Source organism: Procambarus clarkii, chromosome 12, assembly GCF_040958095.1.
Source record: "Procambarus clarkii isolate CNS0578487 chromosome 12, FALCON_Pclarkii_2.0, whole genome shotgun sequence".
In the NCBI taxonomy this organism is placed as follows: domain Eukaryota; kingdom Metazoa; phylum Arthropoda; class Malacostraca; order Decapoda; family Cambaridae; genus Procambarus; species Procambarus clarkii.
The window spans coordinates 17952277-17966016 of NC_091161.1; positions in this window are offsets into that span (position 1 = coordinate 17952277).

Genomic DNA, 13740 nt, shown 5'->3' on the forward strand with positions numbered 1-13740 from the left:
TCTCCCTCTCCCCCACCTGCCCTAGAAATTCAACCTCAGCTACTGGATCGAATTGATAACTATAATGGTGGTTATGTTCGGCTTTCATTCTCCATACCAGAACATGTTAACACCTCCCCAGGACTCTATCTGAGAACATACAGTGATTTTTTCATTAATGAGATACGTGCCCTTTTCTCTCCACAACACCCATCACTCCTAATTTACCCAGACATCACTCTAATTGTGCGGAATTTAAATGTACAACAAGACGGTGAGGAGGAGGAGAATCTATTGGATCCTATAAATAACGATGGCTTTCCCATATGAGGTGAGGGGCGAAGAATAACTCTAGTGGAGGTAGACACTCATTGATTTTTGGGCTGACGAATTGACAGGGAAAATATCCCAGTACCTTGAAGAGAGGGGGGGGTCCAATGTCTTGGTTGAGCGGCTCACCGGGTTTTACATTAACTGTGGTCAGATTGAACATCCGATAAGATTAGGCTCGCATGTAGACTACCCTGAAGGCATGCGTGGAAAAAAAATGGTTTTCAATCCAGAGGGAGAAACGGATATTTGCCTTATGCAGTGTGTTGCTGCTTATAATTGTCTAGCTAAAGGGATGCGACTAGGTAATATCCGCGCTAGATCTGTGAATGCTGGTTGGTGTCTCAGACATATTAATTGGCCAGCAGATGTCAATTCTGCAGTGACGTTTGAGGATATTCACAAGGTAGAAAAAATGAATAAAGTCAGTATATTCATCTATTCACTAGAAAGAGATGAAGATGCTAGACGACGACAACGACACTACATTACACTAGCTAGGAAGGGAAGAGGGGGATATACAGATGTCATACCATTGCTGATGTTGGAAGCTCAACACTTAGTATTCATTAAGGATTTTAACCAATATGTACGTAATATGCGCAGCAATCCAGATCGCATCCCAAGTCATCACAGCTTTTGTCATTGTTGTATGATATCACTCCCAGCAGATCGCATGCAGAGTCATGAAAGTACATGCAAAGTACATCAGACTCTCAAATTCTACCCACCAGAGAGGAAGATTACTTTCCGTAACTATGGACGGGGATATGGTCCTAGTCACATGTGCTTTTATGACTTTGAGTGCATGTTAGATCGCTCGAACCCTAAGGGAATGATAGAATCACGTCACAACGCAGTGGCGTATGCGTACATTATCATTGACAGACAGATGAATATTGTTGAGAAAGATACTTATTTGGGTAAAGATGCGGCCAATCACTTTGTGACCACGCTAGAAGCGTCATGAGCTAGAATCAAGAAGGGGTTAGTATCCTATGAACTTCACATGTCCCAGCAACAGCAGGCGATATTTGAGACAAAAACGGCCTGTGAACTCTGTGATGAACCTTTTAACGGGGAAGATGTAATCAAAGTCCGTCATCACGACCACACAGTAAGATTCCACAATTATCAAGCAGCTTACTGTGATAGATGTAATTTGCAGTGTGTAAATTCATACAAGTTCCTATACACTTTTTCACACAACGCTTCCTATGATTTAGGAGTAATCCTAAACGAGATGAGAGATAGACAAGGGAGTGAAATAGATATATTAGCTAAGGATGGATTTAAATTTATGAAAGTTGATGTGAACAACTTAAGATTTTTGGATAGTTTAGCCCTTCTCAACGGCTCGCTAGGAAGAATAGCCAAGGATCATATTGATAGTGGGAAACCTACCACATTCACTTTGGCTATGTTAAAAGGTGTAAATAAAGCGGCCATCCCAAAACTGCTCAAGGGTAAACAATCATTCTGCTATGATTATTTATCCTCTATGTCTGTGTTAGATGAACCACACCTTCCTTCTCGTGATAAGTTTTACAATACACTAAAAGACGAAGAGTTGTCAGAAAAAGATTATAAACAAGCCTTAGAAATTTTTGATTTGGCTAAATGTCGCAACATAGGGGAGTATCTGCTCCTTTACCTCAAAGTGGACACAGGTTTGCTAGCTGATGTGTTCACAGTCTGGCGAGATACCATGCTTGCTCTCTACAAATTAAACATTTCCCACTACATTTCTTTACCCTCATTTGCTTGGGATGCATTCTTGCTTAAATCGAAAGTTGAACTTGATGTTGTGTCAGACCCATTGTTATATGATTTACTTCGTCGGAATCTCCGAGGTGGCTTCACCAGTGTGACGAGACAGTACACGAATGTGGAGAACCAGCACACAGGCTTAGATCTAGGGGAAGATAGTAGCTACATCATTTACTTAGATTTTAATAGTCTTTACGGGGCGTGTATGACTGAACTGCTCCCTCGTGGCGGGATCCGGAAACTGACACACAATGAGCGTGACGTGCTGCTAGAGCAAGGCTTGGAGAATATCCCATGTGATGGGTCCAAGGGATATTGGGTGTTGTGTGATACACTGCAGGTCCGACCTGAGGTAGCTAGGTATACAGATGAACTGCCCCTTGTTCTTTCACATACTTGCATTACCGAGGAACACATTTCACCCTACAGTAAGAATATTCTTACAGAAGAAAGTCGCGGCCTGCCTAAAAACAACACTAAATTAATTGCTTCTCACCTTCCTCAGAAAGACTACCTCGTTAGTCTGGACTTGTTACAGTTACTCATGCGCATTGGATTAGAAGTAGCTAAAGTTCACGACATCTACGAATTCGAGCAGGAGAGCTACCTTAAAGACTTCATTGAAACCAACGTTCATGAACGTGCCAGTACCAAATGCGCGATAAAAAAAAGGCTTTCAAACTCGTATCAAACTCTATATATGGAAAGAGTCTCACAGATGTATCTAAATATGGGAACAAACACTATTTGGTCACAGATCGTAGACATTTCCTGAAACATGCTCGAAACCCGTTCTTCAAGCGGAGTCTTTTGTTAAGTAAGGAACGTGTGATATGTACTATCAAGCAGAAGTCTCTCCTAGTCAGCACTCCTACGTATCTGGGTTATCATATACTTCAAATTGCTAAGAGGCGTCTCTATGAGTTCTGGTATGATGTTGTCAAACCTGCGTACGGGGATAAAGCGAGTCTGTTATATACAGACACAGACTCTTTCATCATTAAACTGGACTGTCAGGATGTGTTTGAAGAGTTGAATAAGTCTCCTCTCTTCGACTGTATGGATTTTAGTAATTTTAATGACACACATCCATCCTACTCTAAAGCGCGAGAAGGTGAACTAGGATTGCTCAAGTCTGAAATAGGCTCTAAGATTATTAACCAGTTAATTGCTCTCAGACCTAAAACATATTCGTTCACCACACATGATGGAGAGCACACTTGTAAGTGTAAGGGCGTACCATACCACCTACAAGAGAAACTCTCACATGACTCGTTTCAGCACACTCTTGAAATAAACACTTCAATCAGGTTTGTGTCGAGATCTATACGCAACGTGCAAGGAAAGATTTGTACATGTCGCAGTACCTGCAGAGGTTTGTCAGCGTTTGACGATAAACGCTACATTTTAAGCCCCACACAGTCCCTAGCGTATGGTCATCCTGATATTCCCAATAACAATGATGATGAGATGGATGTAGAAGTGGGAGAGGAGGAGGAGATGGAAGAAGTGTTTATGGAGGAGGAAGTAGAGCAAGCACAGAGACTCTACCCAATATTCCGCCCCTGGAGCAAACGCGATGTTACAGCTCAGAAACTATTCAACCCTCACTAGATTTTATGTTGTACAATTGTTAGTTAGTATTAAGATGGATGCCCCATATGACTAGAACTATTTATACTAAATGAATAGGATGTTAATATTATTGTTTGTGAACTGTAAGAACTATGATTAGTTTTAAAAATGTTGTTGCTGTACACTAAACACCTGTAAATGACTATGATTGTATAAATATCATCACATTTCCTTAGTTTTAGCAGTTTTAACGAAGCATTAATCATGGACAGTTCCTATGATATAATCCATGAGGAACATCTAGATATTTTCAGAGAACCATCTCGTGTTATTATTGCTGGTTATTCAAACAGCGGAAAATTCTACTTGTGCAGTAAACTTGTAAGGAAGTATCAACACAAGTTCTCCTCAATAATCATATGCGGAGGAGGTTACTCTGAATTACGATCAGATCCACAAATTAAAGGGAAGCTTATCGAGCATTCAACCATTATTGATCCTGTGGAAGAGCGAGTAGATAATGACTCGCATATCTTAGTAATCTATGATGACCTTTTTACAGAGTCTGCGAATTCAAAAATCGTATCAGACATGTTTACTAGGGGCCGACATTTCATGGTTTCCGTCATATAGATTACTCAAAACATATTTTTTCCTGGTAAATATTCGAGGAATATTAGTTTAAATGCTTCTCATTTCATATTGGTTAAATCACGAGACCTGTCACAAATTGAAACACTCGGACGACAAATATTTGGGAAAGTGGATTCGAAGAAATTTGTAGAGTTATATAAGCAAGTTATTAGCCAACCCTACGGCTATTTGCTAGTAGATCTGGGCTCGAACACTCCATCTACGATAACATTACGCGGTAATATTGTTCACGAACCGCCCTATGAGATAGTTTACCAATGGTGAGCAAGAAAGATGTATTGGAACGAGTATATAACGACCCCTCATCTAGCGGGGGGCTTGGAAGGGTACAGAGATTGTATAAGGCCGCCAAATTAATCACATCTAGTATAACTCTAGCCGATATAAAGGACTATCTGAAAAGCTCTGACTCCTATACGTTGCATTATTTACAACCACATAAATTCCCTCGGCGTCGGGTGTTAAGCCCTAAACCACGACTATTTCAAGCTATAGACTTGGCCGAGATGAGTTTATTGGACAAACATAATGACGGAGTGAAATATTTACTCGTATGTGTAGATATTTTCTCCAGGTACGCCCAAGTAGTACCCTTACGCGCCAAGGATGGGAAAAGTACCAGTAAAGCTCTGGCTTTAATTCTAGATTCACCTCATTCTCAGGGAGTGCACAAAATTAATTCTGATCGAGGTAGAGAATTTTATAACGCCACTATGAAAAAAATGCTGGCGGCAAGGAAAGTACAGTTATATAGTGTATTTTCTCAGGAGACTCTACCCAATATTCCGCCCCTGGAGCAAACGCGATGTTACAGCTCAGAAACTATTCAACCCTCACTAGATTTTATGTTGTACAATTGTTAGTTAGTATTAAGATGGATGCCCCATATGACTAGAACTATTTATACTAAATGAATAGGATGTTAATATTATTGTTTGTGAACTGTAAGAACTATGATTAGTTTTAAAAATGTTGTTGCTGTACACTAAACACCTGTAAATGACTATGATTGTATAAATATCATCACATTTCCTTAGTTTTAGCAGTTTTAACGAAGCATTAATCATGGACAGTTCCTATGATATAATCCATGAGGAACATCTAGATATTTTCAGAGAACCATCTCGTGTTATTATTGCTGGTTATTCAAACAGCGGAAAATTCTACTTGTGCAGTAAACTTGTAAGGAAGTATCAACACAAGTTCTCCTCAATAATCATATGCGGAGGAGGTTACTCTGAATTACGATCAGATCCACAAATTAAAGGGAAGCTTATCGAGCATTCAACCATTATTGATCCTGTGGAAGAGCGAGTAGATAATGACTCGCATATCTTAGTAATCTATGATGACCTTTTTACAGAGTCTGCGAATTCAAAAATCGTATCAGACATGTTTACTAGGGGCCGACATTTCATGGTTTCCGTCATATAGATTACTCAAAACATATTTTTTCCTGGTAAATATTCGAGGAATATTAGTTTAAATGCTTCTCATTTCATATTGGTTAAATCACGAGACCTGTCACAAATTGAAACACTCGGACGACAAATATTTGGGAAAGTGGATTCGAAGAAATTTGTAGAGTTATATAAGCAAGTTATTAGCCAACCCTACGGCTATTTGCTAGTAGATCTGGGCTCGAACACTCCATCTACGATAACATTACGCGGTAATATTGTTCACGAACCGCCCTATGAGATAGTTTACCAATGGTGAGCAAGAAAGATGTATTGGAACGAGTATATAACGACCCCTCATCTAGCGGGGGGCTTGGAAGGGTACAGAGATTGTATAAGGCCGCCAAATTAATCACATCTAGTATAACTCTAGCCGATATAAAGGACTATCTGAAAAGCTCTGACTCCTATACGTTGCATTATTTACAACCACATAAATTCCCTCGGCGTCGGGTGTTAAGCCCTAAACCACGACTATTTCAAGCTATAGACTTGGCCGAGATGAGTTTATTGGACAAACATAATGACGGAGTGAAATATTTACTCGTATGTGTAGATATTTTCTCCAGGTACGCCCAAGTAGTACCCTTACGCGCCAAGGATGGGAAAAGTACCAGTAAAGCTCTGGCTTTAATTCTAGATTCACCTCATTCTCAGGGAGTGCACAAAATTAATTCTGATCGAGGTAGAGAATTTTATAACGCCACTATGAAAAAAATGCTGGCGGCAAGGAAAGTACAGTTATATAGTGTATTTTCTCAGGAGACTCTACCCAATATTCCGCCCCTGGAGCAAACGCGATGTTACAGCTCAGAAACTATTCAACCCTCACTAGATTTTATGTTGTACAATTGTTAGTTAGTATTAAGATGGATGCCCCATATGACTAGAACTATTTATACTAAATGAATAGGATGTTAATATTATTGTTTGTGAACTGTAAGAACTATGATTAGTTTTAAAAATGTTGTTGCTGTACACTAAACACCTGTAAATGACTATGATTGTATAAATATCATCACATTTCCTTAGTTTTAGCAGTTTTAACGAAGCATTAATCATGGACAGTTCCTATGATATAATCCATGAGGAACATCTAGATATTTTCAGAGAACCATCTCGTGTTATTATTGCTGGTTATTCAAACAGCGGAAAATTCTACTTGTGCAGTAAACTTGTAAGGAAGTATCAACACAAGTTCTCCTCAATAATCATATGCGGAGGAGGTTACTCTGAATTACGATCAGATCCACAAATTAAAGGGAAGCTTATCGAGCATTCAACCATTATTGATCCTGTGGAAGAGCGAGTAGATAATGACTCGCATATCTTAGTAATCTATGATGACCTTTTTACAGAGTCTGCGAATTCAAAAATCGTATCAGACATGTTTACTAGGGGCCGACATTTCATGGTTTCCGTCATATAGATTACTCAAAACATATTTTTTCCTGGTAAATATTCGAGGAATATTAGTTTAAATGCTTCTCATTTCATATTGGTTAAATCACGAGACCTGTCACAAATTGAAACACTCGGACGACAAATATTTGGGAAAGTGGATTCGAAGAAATTTGTAGAGTTATATAAGCAAGTTATTAGCCAACCCTACGGCTATTTGCTAGTAGATCTGGGCTCGAACACTCCATCTACGATAACATTACGCGGTAATATTGTTCACGAACCGCCCTATGAGATAGTTTACCAATGGTGAGCAAGAAAGATGTATTGGAACGAGTATATAACGACCCCTCATCTAGCGGGGGGCTTGGAAGGGTACAGAGATTGTATAAGGCCGCCAAATTAATCACATCTAGTATAACTCTAGCCGATATAAAGGACTATCTGAAAAGCTCTGACTCCTATACGTTGCATTATTTACAACCACATAAATTCCCTCGGCGTCGGGTGTTAAGCCCTAAACCACGACTATTTCAAGCTATAGACTTGGCCGAGATGAGTTTATTGGACAAACATAATGACGGAGTGAAATATTTACTCGTATGTGTAGATATTTTCTCCAGGTACGCCCAAGTAGTACCCTTACGCGCCAAGGATGGGAAAAGTACCAGTAAAGCTCTGGCTTTAATTCTAGATTCACCTCATTCTCAGGGAGTGCACAAAATTAATTCTGATCGAGGTAGAGAATTTTATAACGCCACTATGAAAAAAATGCTGGCGGCAAGGAAAGTACAGTTATATAGTGTATTTTCTCAGGAGACTCTACCCAATATTCCGCCCCTGGAGCAAACGCGATGTTACAGCTCAGAAACTATTCAACCCTCACTAGATTTTATGTTGTACAATTGTTAGTTAGTATTAAGATGGATGCCCCATATGACTAGAACTATTTATACTAAATGAATAGGATGTTAATATTATTGTTTGTGAACTGTAAGAACTATGATTAGTTTTAAAAATGTTGTTGCTGTACACTAAACACCTGTAAATGACTATGATTGTATAAATATCATCACATTTCCTTAGTTTTAGCAGTTTTAACGAAGCATTAATCATGGACAGTTCCTATGATATAATCCATGAGGAACATCTAGATATTTTCAGAGAACCATCTCGTGTTATTATTGCTGGTTATTCAAACAGCGGAAAATTCTACTTGTGCAGTAAACTTGTAAGGAAGTATCAACACAAGTTCTCCTCAATAATCATATGCGGAGGAGGTTACTCTGAATTACGATCAGATCCACAAATTAAAGGGAAGCTTATCGAGCATTCAACCATTATTGATCCTGTGGAAGAGCGAGTAGATAATGACTCGCATATCTTAGTAATCTATGATGACCTTTTTACAGAGTCTGCGAATTCAAAAATCGTATCAGACATGTTTACTAGGGGCCGACATTTCATGGTTTCCGTCATATAGATTACTCAAAACATATTTTTTCCTGGTAAATATTCGAGGAATATTAGTTTAAATGCTTCTCATTTCATATTGGTTAAATCACGAGACCTGTCACAAATTGAAACACTCGGACGACAAATATTTGGGAAAGTGGATTCGAAGAAATTTGTAGAGTTATATAAGCAAGTTATTAGCCAACCCTACGGCTATTTGCTAGTAGATCTGGGCTCGAACACTCCATCTACGATAACATTACGCGGTAATATTGTTCACGAACCGCCCTATGAGATAGTTTACCAATGGTGAGCAAGAAAGATGTATTGGAACGAGTATATAACGACCCCTCATCTAGCGGTGGGCTTGGAAGGGTACAGAGATTGTATAAGGCCGCCAAATTAATCACATCTAGTATAACTCTAGCCGATATAAAGGACTATCTGAAAAGCTCTGACTCCTATACGTTGCATTATTTACAACCACATAAATTCCCTCGGCGTCGGGTGTTAAGCCCTAAACCACGACTATTTCAAGCTATAGACTTGGCCGAGATGAGTTTATTGGACAAACATAATGACGGAGTGAAATATTTACTCGTATGTGTAGATATTTTCTCCAGGTACGCCCAAGTAGTACCCTTACGCGCCAAGGATGGGAAAAGTACCAGTAAAGCTCTGGCTTTAATTCTAGATTCACCTCATTCTCAGGGAGTGCACAAAATTAATTCTGATCGAGGTAGAGAATTTTATAACGCCACTATGAAAAAAATGCTGGCGGCAAGGAAAGTACAGTTATATAGTGTATTTTCTCAGGAGACTAAAGCTTCAATCGCTGAGCGGTTCATACGTACTTTAAAAGGCAAACTTTACAAGTTTATGACGGCGCACAACACTTTAAAATACATGCAGGCTCTACCAGATATTGTGAAAACATATAATTTAACCCCACACAGAGGATTGAAGGGGAAGACACCCACGGAGGTGCACGCTCTATCCTCGCCCAGCGAACACGCCAAACAATTTGATTTAATGTATAAAAGCCCGAGCAAATCAAAGAGAACTGTCATTCCTCGATTGAATGTTGGTGATACGGTACGCATCACTCTATCTGATCGCATTTCCAAGTTTAAGAAAGGGTTTAAGCAGCAGAACACCCGAGAGATATTTATAGTTACACGTATTGATCGGAGACAACACATCCCTTTATACTTTCTAAAAGATCTGAATGGGGAAGAAATTGATGGTGGCTTCTATAAACAAGAATCTATAAATCTATAAACTATAAGATTTATATACATATATAATATATACATATATATATATATATACATATATAACTATGAATCTATAAACAAGAATCTATAAATCAAGAATCAATCTTCTATATCTGCCCAAAACGCTTTGCGTAATAGTGGCTTGGGATGCCGTTCTTGGGTTGGACTTAACAGCCACAGCAGACATTGCCCCCAAGCAGACACCCAGGGCACATTTCAATAACCCCACGGGATTGACGGATGTCTACTACATGGTTTCCTGCACAGATACTACATCTCTGACCTGGCTGTTGCATTACTGGACGTAGTGAGTGCGTTGGTAACACCTGAAGCATTGACATAGGCGGCAGTATCGTTGCCTGGAGATCTGATGGGGTGTGCAGGCTACACCAAAACATTTGAGGCCGTTGTCAGCCGCGAGAGTGGCCTCTGCTGGAGACTTGAGGGTGGCTCTCAGGTTTCCATCCTGCTGGATGAGGTTTGCTGAAAGAGCAGTCAATGACTGGTTCTGAAGGTTGATGCTGTGGATGATATAGGCAATCGTTCTTTCGGCGATAAGAACGCTCACTTGGTAGACGATGTACTTCTTACCGCCAGATAGTGGTGGGGTGGTACGAGAATCAGGTTTTCTGGTTCTAATGCCTCGATTGTTGTGGGATTGAACAGGCCTTGGAGTGTTGCAGCACTGATGAACAGAATCTGGAGTTCATTTTCCTCCATGATGATGTCGATGAAAACACCAGAGTTTTCCGTCAAGAGGACCGGAATCTCGGCCTTGGTGAAGGTTCCTAGGAACCAAACCTTGATTCAGTGGAACATGGTGCTATTTAATTGGCACCAGGAGTGAAGAAAGAGTCCTCTTCATCGGGTCAGTGCCGATGGAGGATAGCTTTTTATCTGGATAGTGCTCTGATCGCCAATTCACATTACTGAAGAAGGCCTTCCGTCTCCTCCCGGTATAAAACGCCAGGATGGGAGTGGGGTTGACATTCTAAGAGTGAAGCGCTTTTGTTGTAGTTGTTACAGATTCAGCTACTGGGAACAAAAGTTCCAAGTAGCCTGGCTATGGTGAGCCCGTAGTGGACTTACCTGGCACCGGAGCGGGGCTGTAACTTTTTTCAAGCAAGTTGTGGAGGCGAGAGTGTGAAGCGCTTCGTGAGAAGTTATATATAACTGACCGCCCCCCCCCCCCCCCACACCTTATTTCGTCGCCATGCTTTCATGTAGTCAGGTGAAGATCGACAAATCACGAGCCTGTGCAGGCGATGAGTCACAATAACGTGGCTTATGCTGACCAGACCACACACTAGAAAGTGAAGGCACGCAGACGTTTCGGTCTGTCCTGGACCATTCTCAAGTAGATTGTGCCGAGGAAGTCGACTGCCTTCCTCACTAAGTAGTGTGACGGAGTTCCCCCCCCCCCCTTTTAATTCTCCCACGCCTGCAGTAAGAGTCATGTCTGCTTTTCCCAAGCGTTCCCTACGTTGCAGGCTACAATTTGATATATGGGAGAGAGTGAAGTGTTCTCGGAGAGCCGAGAAATTTGTGAAATAGTAACATTTTGGCCTGTGGTTTAGGCCCTTTAGGGAGCCAAGATGGCGCTTGCCTCCCTAATCTCCCGCCAAAACCGTGTGACGTCAGTGGCACCGGATTGGTCACTGACAGCAATGTGGCACCGGGAGCCAATGAAAACTTCCCGTAGCGAAAGTGACGTCACGAAGGAAGTGGGTCCGGCCCGCGAGCCGGGCTGGCGCCATCAGTCAGACACGACACGTCATAGAGGTCGGACGTGCGACGGCTGGTCCTGTCAGTTGGACAGTTGTTTCCCGCTCCCGTGGATTTACGCGTCACCTGAAGTCCGCCAGTACTCTGAGAAGTCTTCCCTAGTTCATGTGTTGAACCAGAAGAGGGAATTGACGGTTATTTGAGCAACAAGTGCTCCAGTCAGGTACTGTGCCAGAAGCAGTGAAGCCGTGCAGTGACGTATGTGACGTCTGTGGCAATTCACCAGTTCGTGACAGCGTAGTGGCTGACAGAGCCACTGGGTAGCTGAGGAAGAGAGGACTATTTGGGGAAACCGGACGACTGTAGCTGAGACGTAGGCGACAGCCGTTGATGGGAGAAGACGACGGCCAGGAGACCGACTCCAACCTTCAAGAAGTCAAGAAGGAGGACGGACCTGCAGTGAGGAGGCACGGAGACGACGCGCTAAATGGTGGGACGACGAGAGGCTCTGGTAGGACACGACGACGTGTAGTGTGGGGGCGTTCCCGACATGAGGACCAGGAGCTACATCTCGACTCTCATCGGAGGATAGGGTGAAGTAGGTGTTTCTAGTTCCCTCCCCATTCCCCTTTAGTTAGCTATATTATTCGGCTATATTATCTAGCCTGAGGATTTTATATGTCATGAGCAAGTCTCACCCATGTCACGGTAAAGCACCAGTGTGCTAGACAGTACTATCAAGAGTACTTGTAATATTCATGTTGATTATTGGTGTGTACAGGCACCAGGAACAAGTGATAAATTTACTGTGTTGTGTATATCTTTCTATAGATTTTGATATGAACATATAGTGGTAAATTATATATAATATTATGCCAGTATTTGAAAGTTAGGCTGTGTGCCCAGAAATCATTTATTTTCCATGTATTGATATTTGATGTATCTACATTATATATGCTATGTTCATACAGTGATTATTCATTTGTTAGTACAGTGAATTATTGCGTTATTGCCCACGAGAGAAAGTACTGAAAACTCCAGTGTTAATATGTCATAATATATTGTGGAATGAATAACAGTGTAAGACCATTACAGTGAGTCATGGTAGCGTTGATTGTAGAAAAGACTGTTTGAGCCTGAGTGCAGTGTAACTGAGTAATACGGTCTATTTGTGCCAATATCGAGTGTGCGAGTTTCTAGTAATATTGGAGAATTTAAAGAAACAGCGTGCGTGAATCTAGAAAACAAGCAAAGAGCTTCCGCGCGGGGGGCCAGGCGATCGGCTGTTCTTGACACTTGATGAGGAAGGGGGAGGTGTTGCCCCCTAGTGATCGCAGACTATTCGTGGGAATTACCGGCCGCGTCAGGATCAGTTGATTTATTTGTTATTGTTTGGCCTTGCGACACCTTTCATACATTTTAAGTAAAATACAAAATTACCTTTGTGTTTTTATCATTTCCTCCATTGATCTTGTGGCTACATTATACTGAAAGCATTGAGTGATAACAATAAGTACCTGCCTGATTCCTGATCTTTTGAGTGTGACCTTGCCAAGGCTACCACTAATTCCACCAGTCCACTGATGGTGTTACTGGCCACCTAAAACACCAGTTGGCGACCTTGTGGTTAACCGTAGAGCCCGATTGTTGGGGAGGGCACACGACAGTCAAGTGAACGAGTCGTGTTCTCACTCTTTCTTAATAAGAGGCCGTTAAGATTGACTGGGAGACTCTGCTGGCGTGCAGTGGCGCCGTGAGGATCGAGTGAAGACCCGCAGGGCTACGGTAAGTGACCTTGAGCATAACTATTGCTCACCCCAGACTAGAGTGAAGAGAGGTAAAACCCCAACAGTAGGTAGTTATAATTTGTAACTACAATATATAAATATAGGTCAAATTTGTACAGGTCAATGCTAACATTAAAAATATTAGGACATTGGTTAATTTGGGCTGACTAAATTAAATTGCGTTCATCAAAACTCCTGCACTTAGCAATATGTTTTGGCTCTCCAATTAATATTATGACTATATAGACTGGCATGTATCTTATCTTGAGATAATTTTGGGGCTTAGCGTCCTTGCGGACCGGTCCTCGACCAGGCCTCATTTTTTGA